Source organism: Pan troglodytes, chromosome 2 (assembly GCF_028858775.2).
Source record: "Pan troglodytes isolate AG18354 chromosome 2, NHGRI_mPanTro3-v2.0_pri, whole genome shotgun sequence".
Taxonomy (NCBI): Eukaryota; Metazoa; Chordata; class Mammalia; order Primates; family Hominidae; genus Pan; species Pan troglodytes.
The window spans coordinates 71,624,394-71,642,792 of NC_086015.1; the positions used below are offsets into that span (position 1 = coordinate 71,624,394).

The 18,399-nt window shown below is 39.2% G+C and overlaps 1 non-coding gene across 3 annotated transcripts in view; it reads left to right on the plus strand.

Annotated features, from left to right (window-relative positions):
• TAFA1 (TAFA chemokine like family member 1) overlaps window positions 1–18,399 on the plus strand; it is a 170,395-nt gene that overhangs the window by 8,004 nt on the left and 143,992 nt on the right. For 2 of the 3 annotated variants that reach the window (XR_010155642.1, XR_010155643.1), the window contains exons 2-4: window positions 5,506–5,570; window positions 7,097–7,190; window positions 8,110–8,285. This is a non-coding gene — a transcript (TAFA chemokine like family member 1). The remainder of the gene's footprint in view (window positions 1–5,505; window positions 5,571–7,096; window positions 7,191–8,109; window positions 8,286–18,399) is intronic. The other variant, XR_010155644.1, reaches the window with a different exon arrangement.

Genomic DNA, 18,399 nt, shown 5'->3' on the forward strand with positions numbered 1-18,399 from the left:
ACTTGTCTGCTTCATCCTTCAGGATTTTAAAATCTGCAATGACAGGGACCGTGTTCTTGCAGTGTTATTATTCTGCCCACAGTACAGTGCCTGGAAGACAGGAGGTGCCCAACTGCTATTGACTGGATGGGTAAATAAATAAAGATGAAGCTGGTGCAAAAATCTCCCTAATAAGAAGATGCAAAGATTCATGAGTGTCTAGAAATCTGCCAGTAGTCCCCAGTGAGAAAGGAAGTGGAGGCCCATGAAGGGAAATAACCTGCCCTGTGTGATGCACTACACTAGTGGTTTTTATGTACAGTTCCTCAGAGTCCTTGGACACCGTAGAACTCCACCTCACTCTTTCTCCTTCTCCCTGCTTTTATTGAACACTTAGGTGCTTTCTAAATGCTTTACAGAAATTATCTTAATCCTCACCACCGACTTATTTTACAGACGTACAAACTGAGTCTTAAAGCAGAGAGTAAGTGGCCTGATGTAATGACTAGGAGAAGGCCAATTCCAACCAATCTGGAATTGATTCTAGGCCAGAATTGTCCAATAGAACTTCCTGCAATGAGGAAAATGTTCTATATCTGTGCTGTACATTATCATGCTATGTGGCTATTGAACATTTGAAGTATGGCTGGTGCAACTGAGAAAATCAATTTTTAATTTCATTTGATTTTATTTAATTTATACTTAAGTTTGAATAGCCACACATGGCTAGTGGCTATCATACTGGTCAACATGGGCTATCTAATTCTGATGTACAGTCTCTGCGTCATCATTCCATTTTCTAAAGTGGGTTTCTCCCACAGCAGTTGTTAAAACAAGGATTTGGATACAAAGAGATTATTTAAGAGGTGATCCTAGACAGCAGGAGAGGGATTGAGGAGGTGAGATGGAGAAGGTGAATACTAGTAAAAGACTACATTGATATGCTGTAGGCACTTGAGGTTTTTGTTTGTTTGTTTGTTTGTTTGTTTGGAAACCTTCGAGAGACTTATGGAAAACACTGTATAATTGTTTCATTGAGGAGCACGGAACTGATCATGTTTATTCACCAACTCTCATGCCTTTTTGGTTGAAGGATGCTCCTAGGGGCATTCACACCTGCTCTGAACTCCTTCTTCATCTCCAGCCTGCCTCCCTTATGGGCCATTTCATGCCACTGTACCTAGATAAAGCCTTAGGGCCAAGAGATTCAGGTGCTTGAGGCTGGGTCTATCCTTCTGAGCTGCAAATAACTTCCAGGGTGGATCAAGGGAATGTGGGGTTAGGGTAGATTATATTGCCTCTCATTTACAACCAACCATATTAGCTCATATTAGTGTTTTATCTGGAATAGGAGGAGAAGCATTTGAGACTGTTAGAAAAAAGGTTCTGCTATTTAAAAAAAAAGTTTTGAAACTGTAGCTCTAAACTACATTCCTACCTGTTTTCCTGACCACCTCAATTACTAACTTGTATCCTGTTCCATATTATTTCTAGCACAGCATGGATTCTCTAACATTCTTGCAGTCTGGGTCCTGCAAGGTAGCTGTAAAAATGCCGCCCTGGGACTTTCTCAGTGGAGACATAAGAAGACTCAAGCATTCCAGAAAGTGTTTGTTTGGTTGGCTTTTATTGATGTATATAAAAAGATTAGAGACAGCAAGAGAAGAAAATCAGAGAGAACCTATACTTGGTTAAAAAAAAAAAAAAAGATTTTACAGCAGAAGTAGATAGAAGTGGTGCAAATGATGATTTCTCCTCTGCTGATATCAAGCTTTGTTAAGTTCCTGGAAAAGCAAACGTGATTATGGCAGGAGTAAATTGACTGAAAGCCAAGTCAAAGAGGCAGATCAGCTTCTGAAGGAGGTCTGCTCACTTCAGCAAAGAAAGCAGGGCAAAGAATCCTAGACTTTTGACCTAGTTAGGTACCCAGTCTTACAACCATGGGCTGAAATAATGTGGAGAACTCTTGATATTGTAGGCAAAATGAATGTTAGCAGAGTTCCATCAGAGATAATGGCTGGCCATGAGCTAAAGAGAGTTTAGCCACCACAAAGAAGAACCTGCCTGTAGAGATATCTCTAAGCTAAAAACCTCTGCAAGTTTCCTTTCGAAATTCTACCTTAAAAATTTGAAATAACCTCAGATCAAAGTTAACGCAAGAGTTTCTGGAAGAGTGAAGTTCATAATGCCACAAGGAAAAAAACTAGAGGATGACTAAAGTAAAATTTCATTTTAAAATTTTTATTCATCTAGCTGAGGTTGGAAAGAGTAAAATTTTTACATGAAAATATTAAGTATCTAGAAACTCTTATAAAAAGAAAAATTAAAAAGCACAATGATAGACAAAAAGGATGAGAGTAAACAATTCAGAAAAAAAAATAGAACTGATCCATAAAAAGAAAAAAATGGCCAACTTCACTTATTGCATTGAAGAAACACAAAATAAAATATAATACTGCCTATTAAAGTTGTACATTTTTAGATAAATTAATTAAAATGCCCAATGTGGGTACAATTGTGGAGGCAGTGAGCACTCTTCTACTTGTTGGTAGAAGTGGAAATTAAATTGTTACATCCTTCTAAAATAATTTGGCAATCTATTAATATATTCAGATCCTAGAATAGTTTAAAGCCTCCAGTCCAATAATTTATTATATCTATATATTGTCTGTTCATATATTTTCTATTTATATATATCTATAATCTGTATCTACATATATATCTAGCCTACTGCCTATCTTTGTAAATAAAGTTTTATTGGAACTCAGCCATACTCATTAGTGCATGGTATTGTCTATGGCTGCTTTCCACCTGCAATGGTAGCATTCAGTAGTCGCCCTGGAGACCATACAACTAAAAACATGTAATATGCAGCCCTTTGCAGAAAAAGTTTGCTAACCCCTGCACCAGAATATAAACTCATTGACATGTAAGCTCAATGAGTGAAAATAATTTGTCTGCTTTGTTTGCTATTGCATTCCCAGTGGCTAGAACAGTGCCTGGCACACAGTAGATGCTCAATAAATATTAGTGAAGTCATCAGTTGCTCCTATTAAAGTATATTCATATTGTTTTTACATTTAGTGGGTTTTTGGTTTTACAAATAATGTTGCAGTGAACACAGATCTTTGCTTACTTTTGCAATTATATCAGACACAATATTTTAAAAAAAATAGTTAACAACTTTAACAACCTGGAAAAATACTGTTGATATATCAAATTTTTAAAATAGACTAAAAATTTTATAGATGACTCTAAATTTTGTTTTTAAAAGTGTGTGTGCATGTGTGTGCATGTTTGTGTTAACTATAAATAATTCAAAGGCTAGGAGGTGGGTGGGGTGATTTTGATTTCCTTTCCTTTGTTTTCTTTTCTTTTTGTTTTTTTTTTTTTTTGAAGTGGAGTCTTGCTCTGTTGCCCAGGCTTGAGTGCAGTGGCGTGATCTCAGCTCACTGCAACCTCTGCCTCCCAGGTTCAAGCCATTCTCTTGCCTCAGCCTCCTGAATAGCTGGGATTACAAGTGCACGCCACCATGCCCAGCTAATTTTTGTGTTTTTAGTAGAGACCGGGTTTCACCATGTTGGTCAGGCAGTTCTCGAGCTCCTGACATCGTGATCCACCTGCCTTGACCTCCCAAAGTGCTGGGATTACAGGCATAAGCCACCACACCCGACCCATTTCCTTTATTTTCTAGACTTTCTACAATGAACACAAATTGATAGGAAAAAAATAAAATCTATTTTTCTAAAAAAATTAAAAGATCCTTTTCCTTTTGTTACTTCCATGTCCTTTTTGTTTTTTTAACTGTAATACTTTCTGTTGCTACAAGTAAAATCCAAATTCTTCCACCTAATGCTTCATTCTATAGAGCCTCTGGTTTAAATATATGTTTCTGACTGTCTCTGCAATGGCTCTCCTGCACTGATGGTTTATTTACCCAGACTGTGATAGTCTTTGTCCTCAGAAAAGGCCATATACATTCTAGTTTGGCACAGGTATTCACAGCTTTTGAACTGTCCAGAATGCCGCCCTTTCCACCACCTTCCTGAGCTCACTGCTGCAGTGCTTAGCTCTTTCCAGTAGCCTTCCTCAGTCCTTCTCACAGTCAAATCCTCCGTCTCTAACCTCCTGCAGCATCTAAACCCAGTTGCCTTCAGGAGACAAAGCAAGGAAACCTAAATGAATAAAGTAAGCCAAACAAGGGAATAAGGAGTCCTGGGAGCCTTGATAACATGTATGTGTCCTATCTAAAGGCAGTCAAATAAAATAAAAACTTTTTTTTAAGAAGAAGATGAAACAAAGGCAAGGATGTTGATAAAATTTGCCCTGTAGACCATGACCTTATACTGCCTGATCTTATAACCTACTTGAAACTTTGCTTTAAAGCCTGTGGAATTCAGGAATGCAGAGAGAGCTGGGGGAAAGTAAGAGTTAACTAAAGTTCATCACAGCACTGTTCACAATAGCAAAGACATGGAATTAACCTAGGTGTCCATCAATGGTGGATTGGATAAAGAAAATGTGGTACAGGTACACCATGGAATACTATGCAGCCATAAAAAAGTATCATTTCCTTTGCAGCAACATGAATACAGCTGAAGACCATTATCCTAAGCAAATTAACACAGGAAAGCCAAATAGCACATGTTCTCACTTGTAAATTGGAGTTAAGTATTGGGTACATGTGGACATAAAGATGGAAACAAGAGACACTGGGGACTACTAAAGGGGGAGAGAGGAAAAGGGACAAGGACTGAAAAACTGCCTATTGGGTACTATGCCCACTACCTAGTTGATGGGATCCTTCATACCCCAAACCTCAGCATTACACAATATAACCATGGAACAGACACCCCTGAATGCACATGCACCCCCTGAATCTAAGACAACTTCAAGTTATTTAAAAAAAAAGATGAAGATGGGGATAGGTTGAGAATGAGGAAAGAACAAGAGGTTTTGGGATTAAAAAGAAAGGTGAGGCTAAGGCTTTAGAATGGAGTAAGGATGTCTGTGGTAGAAGATATACAGTAATTTTTAGAATGAAATTCTGGTGTTTTATTTTTTAAGCTACAATAAAATATCTCTAGTATTAATATGGGTTAATAAAAACAGCCCAATGAAAATATTACTTCATATTTATTTATTTATTTATTTTGAGACAGAGTCTCACTCTTTTGCCTAGGCTGGAGTGCAGTGACATGAACTCTGCTCACTGCAACCTCCGCCTCCCAGGTTCAAGTGATTCTCCTGCCAAAGCCTCTCAAGTAGAATTACAGGTATTTAGCACCAAACTCAGCTAATTTTTATACTTTTAGTAAATACAGGGTTTCACCATGTTGGCCAGGCTGGTCTCGAATGCCTGACCACAAGTGATCCACCCACCTTGGCCTCCCAAAGTGCCAGGATTACAGGTGTGAGCCACCAAGCCCAGCCTCTTGCTTTATCTTCTATACCTGCCCCAAACTTCTACTTGTTGTAACAAAAACAACAAATGGCTAAGCTGTGTTGGATCTGTGTTATGTGCAGGCACTGTGCTAAGCAGTTTTCCTGGAAGTGTCTACCTCATTTCGTTCGCTGAATAGCTCTAAGAGGTAAGTGCTATTGCACTGTTACAAAATTAGAAGGAAAACATACAGAGAAGCAAAGTAGTTTACCTTAGATGGCATGGCTAGGAGGTTTCAGGATTGACATTTTACCTTAGACTCCAGTCTAGAGTAGTTCCTTTTGTTTCTCTGAGGTGCGGCTCTGAGGTAAAAGAAAGGGAAGATTTGGTAGCAAGGGTGTAAATGAGGATTTCATTCCCTCTGCACTATTGTCCTTTTGGGCTGGACCATTCTTTGTTGTGGGGGGCTGTCGTATGCATAATGGGATATTTAGCAGCATCCCTGGCCTCTACTATTATATGCAGTAGCAAATGCCCCCTCCTTTACACTTGTGACAATCAAAAATCTTTCTAGATACTGTATCTTTCTAAATGTTGTAATGCCAAATATCCCCTAGAAGCATGATATGGTTTTGGTGTGTCCCCACCCAAATCTCACCTTGAATTGTAGCTCCCATATCCCCACTTGTTGTGGGTAGTTACTGAATCATAGGGGTGGGTTTTTCCCATGCCGTTCTCATGATAGTGAGTAAGTCTCACAAGATCTGATGGCTTTATAAAGAGCAGTTCCCCTGCACATACTCTCTTGCCTGCTGCCATGTAAGATGTGCCTTTTGCCTTCTGCCATGATTGTGAGGCCTCCCCAGCCATGTGGAACTGTGAGACCATTCAACCTCTTTTTCTTTATAAATTACCCATTCTTGGGTATTTCTTCATAGCAGTATGAAAAGGGACTAATACACGGGGGTGGGGAGGAAGAGTAAAATCTCCCCTGGTTGAGGACCACTATTATAAATATTTGTTCTTAGAGCAGAAATACCGTAACACTTAATATTGCCAATCTCACCTTTTTGACCTTTAATAATCCTAGATATATCTCCTCCCTCCACTAAAAAACCACTAAAAACAACAAAGATTATTGCATGAAATGTTTTATTTTCATATATCTCATCTTTTAGAGTGGATTAATTTTTTAAAATTATAACAAGAGGGAGGCAAAAAGTTTTAACTCATGAAGCAATCATTAAATGAATTAAAATAGTAATTCTCATGTCATTAGTTTGATTTTAGCCAAGCCAATGAAGCACTATTCTAATATTCTGCACAAAACAGCAAATTTCAATTTGAAAATTCTCCAAGCCATTAATGGTCCTGCTATCCATCTGATTTAGTAAGGGTTCAGAGCATTTGTGAGCTAAACTTTCTCAGGAAGTCATTTTTATACTATCAGCATTAGCCTGTGCCATTAAGATCAGCTTTCCCTTGACACAATGAGTTTTTATGTTATTGTCTGTGTCTTGTGGAAAAGTATAATTTTTAATGAAAGAAACCTAAGATTCTTTCATTAGGCTCCAAATTCGCCCACTGTGATTTCATCTCATCAGTCTGTGCAAGGGGAGAGTTTGGTATTCCAAAGAAAATCAATTCAAACTACTAAAAACAACTGAAAAGTATGAAAAATATTTTTTAAATATTTGAGTATGACTCAAAATACATGCTTTATTTATTGGTCAGTGTGAACAACCCCAGAAGGAAAAAGAGTGCTGTTGTTAAAGGTATCTGGCATCGTGGACCCAACCATCACCAGGAGTTTCTCACTTCATCTCTGGTGAGTTTCTCTGTTTAGCATTCCTTTCAAAGTAGTTTTTTTCTCAAGGTGGGGAACCTAGGAGCTCCAGTGTCACACCTATACTTCATTATGACCAAAGAGGAAAGATAGCCCTAGCTCAAGTCTCAAAATATCTAAAAGACCCTCATGAGGTCAGCTGGAGTCCCAGGTGTATTCCTGGAAATCTCAGTGGCCAAAGAGGTGGCTGCCATGCCGTTTCAAGTCAGATTCAGGTACAAGAGGTTTTATTAAGGAAATTTTCTTAGTAGAAAATGGTAAGGGTATATGAAGGCAGGATAAAGAAGAGAAAATTCCTGGTCAAAGCTGCAATTTCAGATGAAGTGCCAGCCTTGGGCCACAGAGAGCTTAGAGCATAAATTACATGTCAGAATTTGTCCCCTCCCACAGCAAGGGAGCTGGGTAAAAGCAACATTGTGCCAGTCATTGGTTACAGCTTGCCTTGGTCAGTGGGATGTAAACCCTGGCTCTCTATAGGCACGGCAGCCCTGTTAGCTCCAAGGTAATCCTCTGAAGAAGGTTGCAGATACAAACTTTGCAGCAAAAGGAAGAAGTAGTTGGGGGCTGGGCACACAGCATTTGGTAGAGGGGATCTGAAAGGGCTGCATGGTGTTCCCTGCACACGCCCATTCCTAAGTGTCCAAAATGTTGGGTCTCTATGATTGGCAACCCCAATAAGCACCATGCTTTTGAGCCAGGGAGGAGAGATTTACCAAAAGAGGGACTATCCTGTTGCTCTTTTGAAGAAGAAAGAAGTGATGGGCAGACAAAATCTGTATAGCTTCAGCTGATTTGGACTTACCAAATTTGACCCCAAGCAAGTTGCATTAAGGTCTGATAAACACACACTTAGAAAAGGACAGTTGCATTTACTGCGCACCTAATACTGTTTTGTCAACAGCTTTATTGTAGTATAATTTGCATACAATAATGGCACACATTTAATGTGCACAGTGTGATAAATTTTGACATATGTATACATCCATGAAGCCGGCACCACAATCAAGATAATGAACATCTCGCTTACCGCAGAAGTTTCCTGTGCCCTCTCACTCCTCCGTATTCCTCCATCCTCAGGTAATCACTCATATACTTTCTATCACTATAGATTATTATGTATTTTCTAAAATGTTATATAAATAGAATCCTAGAGTATATACTCTCCTTTGTCTGTTGTATTTATTTTGAGATTAATTCATGTTGGTTTCTGCATCAGTCGTTCATTCCTTTTTATTGCTGAGTAGCATTCTGTTGTAAAGATATACCACAATTTGTTTGTCTGTTCACCTGTTGATGGCCTCTAACACTTTTACATGTCATGTTGCATTTATATGTCATATTCTTTTCACACTACTGTGAGGTAAGTCTTATTATGCCCATTTAAGGGAAGATGCATTTAGACTTCAGAGAGAGAAACTAAGTTACCTAATTGCTCAGCTAATAAGAAACAGAGCTTAGATCTCTGTTTTTTAACTCAGTAAAGCCTATGTTTTTTTTCTTACTTCACCATCTTTCTAAGCACAGATCTGCACACAAAGTTAGATACTCATTAGTTGATTTTTATCTACTCTAATTAGCACAACTTACATATTCAGAAAAGCTTCTCCAATTTTATATGCTTACTTTCAGCTTTGATGCTGTATTTATACCACAGTTGGGAAATAACCTATTTTCTTCTCTCTTTTCTTTTCAAAATAATAAACCAGAAGAATTCAGTATCCAAAATTTGGTCATTTTTACTCTACTATACTGAACGATTAGTCCATTTTACTGTCATGCCAAACAGCTCACACTTTAACAAATCAACACTAAGTGTGCTCTATTCAGATGCCTTGAAATTTCAAAGTAAAATGGCAAATGATACTAGATGAAAAACGTTAAGAATTTCAGCAGATTTTGCAGTGATGAAACTTTGTCTTACCTCTTAGAAAATGCCATTGCACTGACTTTAGTGTCTTAAACTTCTAAATTGCATTTGACTTACATGTTTTCACTTGTGTGTGTACAGTCTCCCCAATTCAATTGTGAACTCTTTGAGATCATCTAGCAAGCCAACTCTCTATAAACTCTGTATGTCCAAGTTCAAAGCTCTAACTCCACTCAACCCGGATGGTATACATTCAAATCCTGTTGGCCTAACATTTTCAAATGGAAAGAATACAATTAGAAAGATTTTACCTGAATTATAGAAGCCTCATAAAGCAGTGAGAGCCTAGAGGCTAAGGAGTCATGGGGAAGTTAAATAAAGTCTTAGTCATGAAGATCCTGTTGAAGCTCTGTCTGTATCCCCTAAGTGCTTGCCTCTGTAGTCAGCTTACTGAAAACCCTTTAATTCTCTCCACCTAAGGTCATTTCTCTGTCTTTGGAAGCAAGCTTGGCCAGCATGCAGGGCAGGCTAGAAGTGCAGAAAGGTTAATGCTCCAGGAATCAATCCTAAACCAATAACAGAAAGTTGGTAGATAAGTACCTTAGCACCTTTGCTTCTGGGAAGGGGTAATTCTAAAGCTGTTCTACTTTGTTTTGAGTTCCCCCAGTGAGTTGGGTTCTGTTACCCACAGCAGTCACCTGCTCAATAAATCACCCTTTATTATCTTCCTTCTCTGTCTCATGTCTCAGTTTTTCTCACTCTGTGTCTTGGGATCACTTCTCAAATAAACTTCTTGCACCAAAATCCCTGTCTCAGAGGCTAATATGGGGGAAAGCCAAAGACAGACGTTAACCACCATGGCACGTCTATAGCATATTGGGTTAAATATTTTATATACATTAATCCATTCAATCCCCATAATGAAGATAAGAGGTGGGTATTTTTATTCTTATTTGATGAATAAGTGAAGTCTGAAAAGTTAAGAAATTTACCCATGTTTACACTTTATGTGGCAAAGTCAGGTGCCCTGCGCCCCCAAGTGAGTGAATCCCAACGCTATGTTTTGTATTTTTGTTTTTTTGGTTTTTTTGAGACACAGTCTTGCTCTATCACCCAGGCTGGAGTGCAGTGGTGTGATCTTGGCTCACTGCAACCTCTGCCTCCTGGGTTTAAGAGATTCTCATGCCTCAGCCTCCCAAGTAGCTGGGATTACAGGCACCCACCACCACGCCCAGCTAATTTTTGTATTTTTAGTAGAGACAGGGTTTCACCATGTTGGCCAGGCTGGTCTCCAACTCCTGACCTCAGGTGATCTGCCCACCTTGGCCTCCCAAAGTGCTGGGATTACAGGCGTGAGCGACCATGCCCAGCCTCAACCCTATGTTTTACACACTATAAAAACTCTCAGGCTAGCTCCCTTGGAATTGTGGAGTACAGAATTAACCCAACCTCACCTGTTAGCACTGGAAAATGTCAACATCTTTTTCTTATATTTATGATAGTGCCCAGGAAAGGACTGGGTACATTACAGCTCCCAGTAAAAGCTGGTTAAATTGCAAGGATTTTTTCTTTATTTGTTGTGACTCTTGTGAAACCTTGACCAGCAATTTAGAATGAACACTGGCTTTGCTAGCTGTGTTTGCAGAAGTAATATCAAAATGATATCCTATTCATGTTTCTGCAAGAGTAATGTCTACCATTCATTCTGGCCTCACTGATGGTGTGCTGATAAAATTACTATAAGTGAACATTCTCTTTCTGTGCCTCTCATTATTGAGGAAGGAAACTCAAGGAGTTCCAAATATATTTTATTTTTTTAATATGATAACATGCACACACAATTTTCCTCATTCTTGAATATATGCAATTTATCTATCAGAGTAGGTTTCATTTTTTATGCACTTGTATTTATTCCTTTCTCATCCATGTGTCAGAGAGAAGGGATTGTAATCGCTGAAGGAGCATTTGTATAATAAAAGTGATCTCTGCAATTCCTTCAGAGAAGAGTGTGAATAAATAATCTGTACATTCTTAATGCATTGCTCCAAATATGAGTTTCAATTTGCGCAGAAGTTTCAATAAATTGTTTTGTGTCCCTAAAGACCTACAGATGCCTCATGGGATACATTGTAAAGGATTCCATTTAGAAAGAATTTTGCTTGTCAGTAATATATTCTCTATACTTTTCTTCCGTCTGTTAATGCCTAATGACATTGAATAATACAATCACTTTTTTCTTTTAATAAGTGATAGATACAACATGAACTTCAGTCTAAAGTTTCTGAATTGTTCAGAATTCATCAACAACTTTTCATTCAAGGATTTCAAAGCACAGCATACAACAAAAATTGAGGTCAAATTGTGATGTGGTTTGGCTCTGTGTTCTCACCCAAATCTCATGTTGAATTGGGATTTTGAGTGTTGGAGGCAGGGCCTGGTGGGAGGTGACTGGACCATGGAGGTGATTATAATGGCTTCGCACCATCCCCCAAGTGCTATCTTGTGATAGAGTTCTCACGTGATCTGGTTGTTTGAAAGTGTGTAGCATCTTCCCCTTCTCTCTCTCTCTCTCTCTCCTGCCATCCGTAAGAAGACGTGCTTTCTTCCCCTTCACCTCTGCAACGATTGTAAATTTCCTTAGGCCTCCCCAGCCATGCCTCCTGTACAGCCTGCGAAACTGTGAGCCAATTAAATCTCTTTTCTTCATAAATTACCCAGTCTCAGGTAGTTCTTTATAACACTGTGAGAATGGACTAACACAAATTGTAACTTGAATTTGTATAATAATTAACTTTGCATTTAATAAGTAATGCACACGACACTAAGTTTTATGTATTTTATCTTTACGATATTCCTATGATGTGGGTGCTATACTCATTTTATTGATAAGCAAACTGAGGCTGAGAAAGGATGCTTTGCAGGAGGTCACACAATTGTTACAGCGTTTAAATATTAATCACAAGTTTTGTCATTTTATACCTTTTTAATCAGTACTGTACAGACATTCCCCTGCAGGTTAGCCTAAATGTCAAATAATTTCTCTCTAATAGTTGGTACTTGTTCTGAAGGCATTAAATAGCTTGTGATTTACATTATGTTGCTGAAGGTTTTACATAATACTTTGCTTGAATTATTATAAAAGGAACGGCAGTTAACATTGTTGTTACATCTCAATCAATGTTAACCAATTCAACGTAGACAATAACATCAGATTCTTCATGTTTTTGTTGCTTTGGTGGTTTAGAAGGGTTCTGAAACTCTTTACATACATATGCCAATGATTCATTTCTGGATTCATTGTGCTGGTAGTATGGATGAAACATGCTGTTTTAAACATAAATTAATTACAATGGGCAGAATAAATAAAGATTCTACCTCTTAAATTTATTTATTTATTTTATTATGATGATAATTTTTTTGAGACTGAGTCTTGCTCTGTTGCCCAGGCTGGAGTGCAATGGCATGATCTCAGCTTACTGCAACTTCCACCTCCCAGATTCAAGTGATTTTCTGCCTTAGCCTTCTGAGTAGCTGGGACTACAGGTGTGCATCACTACACCCAGCTAATTTTTTTTGTATTTTTAGTAGAGACAGGGTTTTGCCATGTTGGCCAGGCTGGTCTCGAACTCCTGACCTCAGGTAATCCACCTGTCGCAGCCTCCCAAAGTGATGGGATTATAGGTATGAGCCAACATGCCCAACCTACCTCTTAAATTTAAGTAATTTTTTTAGCTTAAGGATGTTATGAAGCTTCAAGTCTGTTATCTAGGAAGCTTATAACACTCTAACATTAATAGAGTATCATTTTTATAATTGTTTATAAAATTTCATGTGAAAAATGGGAAAGAAGGGAGCCAAAATGTTTTAAAAAATCTTTTTGGACCTCTAACCTGTGCCAGGCATATTCCAAGGTGTTAATTACTTCCATTGCATTGTGGTAACAGCTTGAGAAGTGGAGTGCTAATAGTCCACATCCATTTTATCAAGGTTATGCGAGGTCAAGAAATTTGCCCAAGTTGAAGTCACTTGGAAGTGTCACAGTGGGGATTTTTTTTCCTTTAAAAAATTAAAAAAAATTTTTTCTTTATGATTTTTTTATGCATGTGTATTTTTAGTAGAGACGGGGTTTTGCCATGTTGCCCAGGCTGGTCTTGAACTTCTGAGCTCAAACAATCTGCCTCAGCCTCCCAAAGTGCTGGGATTACAGTTATGAGCTACCGCACCTGGTCCGGTGTGGGAATTTTAATCATGGACAGTCTAACTTCACAGTGCAGGCCTTTTCTGTTTCAGCATATCCCAAAACATGGGTGACACAAACCAGTAACTACAAAGATGATAATCGGTGCTATGTGAAAATTACGTTTTTATATGGGCCAGATGAATTTGGTTAACAATAGGTGGAACAAAGTTAACAGTATTTCTTTACTATAGGATTTCTCAGAGCCCATAATATGCTAATTCACAAACTAAATCTGAGTTATGGCAGGCTCCTAGGATTCTAACCCCCTAGCCTACCTGTCCTATCTGATCTTCCACTGAGTGAGGGTGGGATTTGTGAAACTGATGGGATAGCACTCCTGTGAGTAGGCGATATGATGTAGCAAAATGAAGGATCACAAATCAGTTGACTTTACATTAGTCAAAAAGGAGAATCTCCTGTGTGGGCCTGACTAAATAAGAGGGACTGGGCTCTTCGCACTGACCTTGAAGAACAGACAGCTAAGTGCGACTGCCTGTGGAGAGAGTACATCTCTCTCTGCTGGGGGCGTCAGTTCAGCCTCTACCAGGAGCTGAATTCTACCATATGAGCTTGAAGGAGGACCCTGAATTCCAGAAAAGAACATAGCTAACACCATGATTTCACCCCTGTTAGACTCTGAGCAGAGGACCCAGCCAAGCCAAGCTTGGACTCCTGACCTAGATAAAAAATGGTTGTTTTAAGCTGCTAAGTTTGTGGTGATATGTTATGCAGCATAGAAAACTCATATGGGGATATAACATTTTGTTTTCAAGAAATCTTTCTTTTTTTCCCCAGAGTATCTTATGGGACTGGTGTTCCATAGAATCAACTTTGGGAAATGATGTGTTTTTATGGCATTCTTTTCTCCTTCAGAGAAAGACTGATGGTTAGACACAGCCTCTGCTACCAGGAATGGTTGGAGCTCGTGATTAAGAGGAGAAGGAATGCATGTTCCTTTGGTGAACCTGGCCTCCATGTGGGATGAAGGTTGAAGTTGATGAGTTAGTGAGGTGAGGTTGACTTGATGGTTGGTAGTGAGGTGAGGTGAGGTTGAGTGGGATGGTAGTGAAGGTTTAGTTGATGAGTTAGCAATGTTTAGTGAGAGTGATGGTTAATTTTATGTGTCCACTTGACTGGGCTACGAGGTGCCTAGATATTTGGTGAAATATTATTTCTTGGTGTATCTGTGAGGGTATTTCTAGATGAGACTGACATTTGAATTGGTGGACTGAGTAAAGCAGATTGCCCTCATTAGTGTGGGCAGGCTTCATCAAATCTGTTGAGAAGGCCTAATAAAATAAAAGGCTGCAGCAGAAAAAAATTTCCTTCTCTGTCTGTTTTCAAACTGGAACATCAGTCTCCTGTTGCTTTTGGTCTTGGGTCTCCAACTTGCCTATTGCAGATCTTTGAATTTTCAGTCTCCATAATCATGCAAGCCAATTCCTTATAGTAAATCTATATCTATAGTTGTATCTCTTATTGGTTCTATTTCTCTGGAGAACCTAGACTAATACAGCTGGGTTCACAGTGACAGAGAGTGGTAGGCACCTGGAGTCATGAGTGGGCTACTCAGATAGGTCCTCACATTGTGATATTTATCCTGGGGAATTATCACAGCCAAGGCACTTCCTTTCTCATCCTTACCGATTATGAAATTCACGCTATCAATGTCCCAGAATTGATGAATGATTCCTTCCAAAAACACTAAAAGAAGGAAATAAAAGTGCCCACAATTTACAATGGTGAACACAAGAGTTGGATACACCATCTTTTGAGTGGGTCTTATTGGGCCATCTTCCCCTTACAAAACATCACATTTGTGATGTTTTAGATATGGGTAGTAAGAAAGAAGGGCACATCCTAAACAACATCTAGGTTTCTGACATGTTAATAGAATGGTTGATTCACAGTGGCCATTCCTGAGAAAGGATCTCAGTTAAGTGGAGAAAGATCATTAGTTAAGTCATGCTGAACTTGAGATGCTTTTGAAACATCCAGAAAAAAAAGGAGCTGTTGAGATCTGCCTGGGCAACAAAGTGAGACCCTGCCTCTACAAAAAATAAAAAAGTTAGCTGAGCATGCATACCTGTCATCCTAGCTACACTGGAGGCTGAGGCAGAAGGGTTGATTGAGCCTAGCAGTTTGAGGATGCAGTAAGCTGTGTTCACACCACTTCACTTCAGCCTGTGTGACAGAACAAGACCCTGTCTCAAAACAACAACAACAACCAAAAAAAAACCTGTTAAAATTAAATATGTATTAAATATGTGGTCTCTCCCAGGCTGAGCATATATATGTGTGTGTGTGTGTGTGTGTGTGTGTGCACGCGCGCTCCATCTGCATAAAGATAATAATTGAACCTATGATCATGAATGAGATTATCCAAGGAGGGGGATCAAAAGAGAGGCCCTAAGATTCCTGAGGAATTCCTATGGCTAATGGGCTGGTAAAGGAGGATGAGCCTGAAAAGATGACAAGAACCTTTTGTAAAAGCATAAGAAGATAGAGTTTGAATTCCTACTTGAAGGATAATTAAGCTTCTGACTATAGATATCAGTAGGAAGGACATTCAGGGATAGAGGGAAGATAATGAGCTAAATCATTCAGGGCAAAGTGAGCAGGGCAGATGAAGGCAAGGGCAAGTTACATAGTTTGATTGTTGAGGCTGAGAAAGAGGGAACTAAAAAAGGAGATAATTGCCTTATGACAAGCAGTCTGAAATGCCATTGTACAGTATTCATCCAGCAGACTTGTGGTTTTGAAAGTCAGGAGGCCAGGTGTTAGTGCTCTGCACCTCCTGCCCGCACATCACTGTCGCACCTTTGCTGCTATCTTTTCATGTGTGGCTAACATAGTATTTTGAGACATGAAGTTGTTATCTATAGAGTCACAGATATGAATCTATATTATGTTTCCTCTGTGTATTTCCTTCAGCTCGAATAAGAATATGCTGTATACAGTCATGGCCTGTTTTGTTTTTCCATAGTGAAGGCCACAGGTTGGAAACTCAAATTACCTAGAAGGATGAGACAGGGAACGTAAACAGGTCAAGTGGACAGGGTGCAAGAGAACCAGGAGATGATGAGGTCTGTAGTAAACTGAAGAGCCACTTTTCTCCTTTAAAGGATTCAAATCTAACTTAAACAACAAAACTAAACACTGTGCAAGCCACACAATGCCTGTCTGTGCGCTGTAGTCAGTCCCAGGGCCACCTGTTTATGACCCGTTGATGAAATTTTGGAGGAATTGGGTGAAGAAGATAACAGAAAAGTAAAAAGACTAAAACTTACAGGTATACATACCAAAATGTGCTAAAGAAGTAAAGGGGAGCATATGATTTCCTCTCCCCATCCCCCAAGATTAGAGGTATCCCTCCACATTGAGGAGGGGTTGGAGAGACCAAAGGGAAGTTTAGAAGTGCCTGAATCCTGGGGCTACCTGGGAGGTAGTAAAGCCTCAGGACAATGGCTGTCCATGAACAGACACAGCATGGAAGCAGCAGAGACCCTGTGCACTGGAAGGGCCAGGTGGGCAGGAAGAGTGTAGGGGTAATCGATGCTAATTCCTTGGTTCCACACATGACTGAGAAACCAGGAAAGCCTCTATATTGTTGAGACTTTCGGCTCAGCTGAGGATCCCAGCACCATGGCTCAACCCTGGGAATGTGGGAGAGGTCACGAATTAGACTGAGATTTTCTTTCCTCCTAAAAAAAAAAAAAAAAAAAGAGGGACAATCAGAAATTAAGCTGTTATTTTAAAAATACAAATACAGATATATGACAAATTTTACCAACCTGGGTCTAAGGCCCAAGATTCATGTCTGTTATGTACATTCTGGAGTTCTACAGAAAAATTATCTGGAAATAAACTGAATTCACTGCTGTGAGTGACCAATTACCCTGATTTGCCAGGGCTCTCTCAATCTTTCAAACCTAAAATGCTAAAGCTGGGGAAGTTCCAAGCAAAGCAAGACAAACTGATTTCTCTATCACTGCCAATGAAGCACTAGCAAATTCCTGCCCTGAACAAGGGTAGGTTTTTGAAGAGGAGAGTGTTATGATCAGAGCTGTGTTTTGAGATCAATCTACTTGCCATGTGTATAATGAGTGGGAAGAGAAAAGAGGCCCTGAGACCAGTTCAAGTTGGGCAGTGGCTCTGATGAGAGAGAGAGGGGGTCTGGATTAGGAAAGAGGGTGTCAGAACATAGAGTAGAGGCAAGATTCAGATGATGCTGTAGTGATAAGTGGTTATGTCACCAAACTGGGGGATGTGGAGTCAGGTTTTGGTGACTAAATAAAACCTTAGCCATACTGGCTGATTTTTAGGCAGTATCTCCATCAGGCTATGCCGGTAGTTCTCAACCAAGGAGAGACATTTGGCAATGACTAGATGTTGTTGGTTATCTCAACTGGTGAATGCTACTGGTATCTCATAGGTAGAGGCCAGAGATGTGTATAAACATTGTACAACACACAGGACAGCCCCCACAAGCAAGAATTATCTATCCCTAAGCGTCAACCATGCTGAAATTGAGAAACGCTAAGCTATGTGAACCTGTATGAGAAACACATTACTATTATTATATAGAGCATATATTCTAGGTCTATGTAATGATGTATGCTCTTACAGAAAATATTTGTTACATTAGACAATGAACTTTTTCAAGTCAGATATTTTTGTCTCTGATTTTCCAAAACCTAGTACATAATAGATGCTGAAAAATTGTTCAATGACTGAAGAACAATAGCCATCAGTTTTTTGAGCTGTTACCATGTGTCAGGAACTTCTTTATAATTGCATGCAGTGTTCATAACAACCCTTAGTGTTAGGGTTATGATCCCCTCATTTTATGGATAAAAATCTGACGATCAGAGAGGTAAGTCACTTACTATTAGGTTGATGCAAAAGTAATTGCGGTTTTTGCCATTACTTTTGCACCAAACTTGTAGTAACAAAAGGAGCCAGTACTGAAACTCTTGCATATCTGACTCTGATGTTTATTTTGCTAACCACAACACTGAACCAACTCTGTTTTAACCTGGGTCCAAATTGTATTGGCCATATTCAAATTTCCAATTACCCGA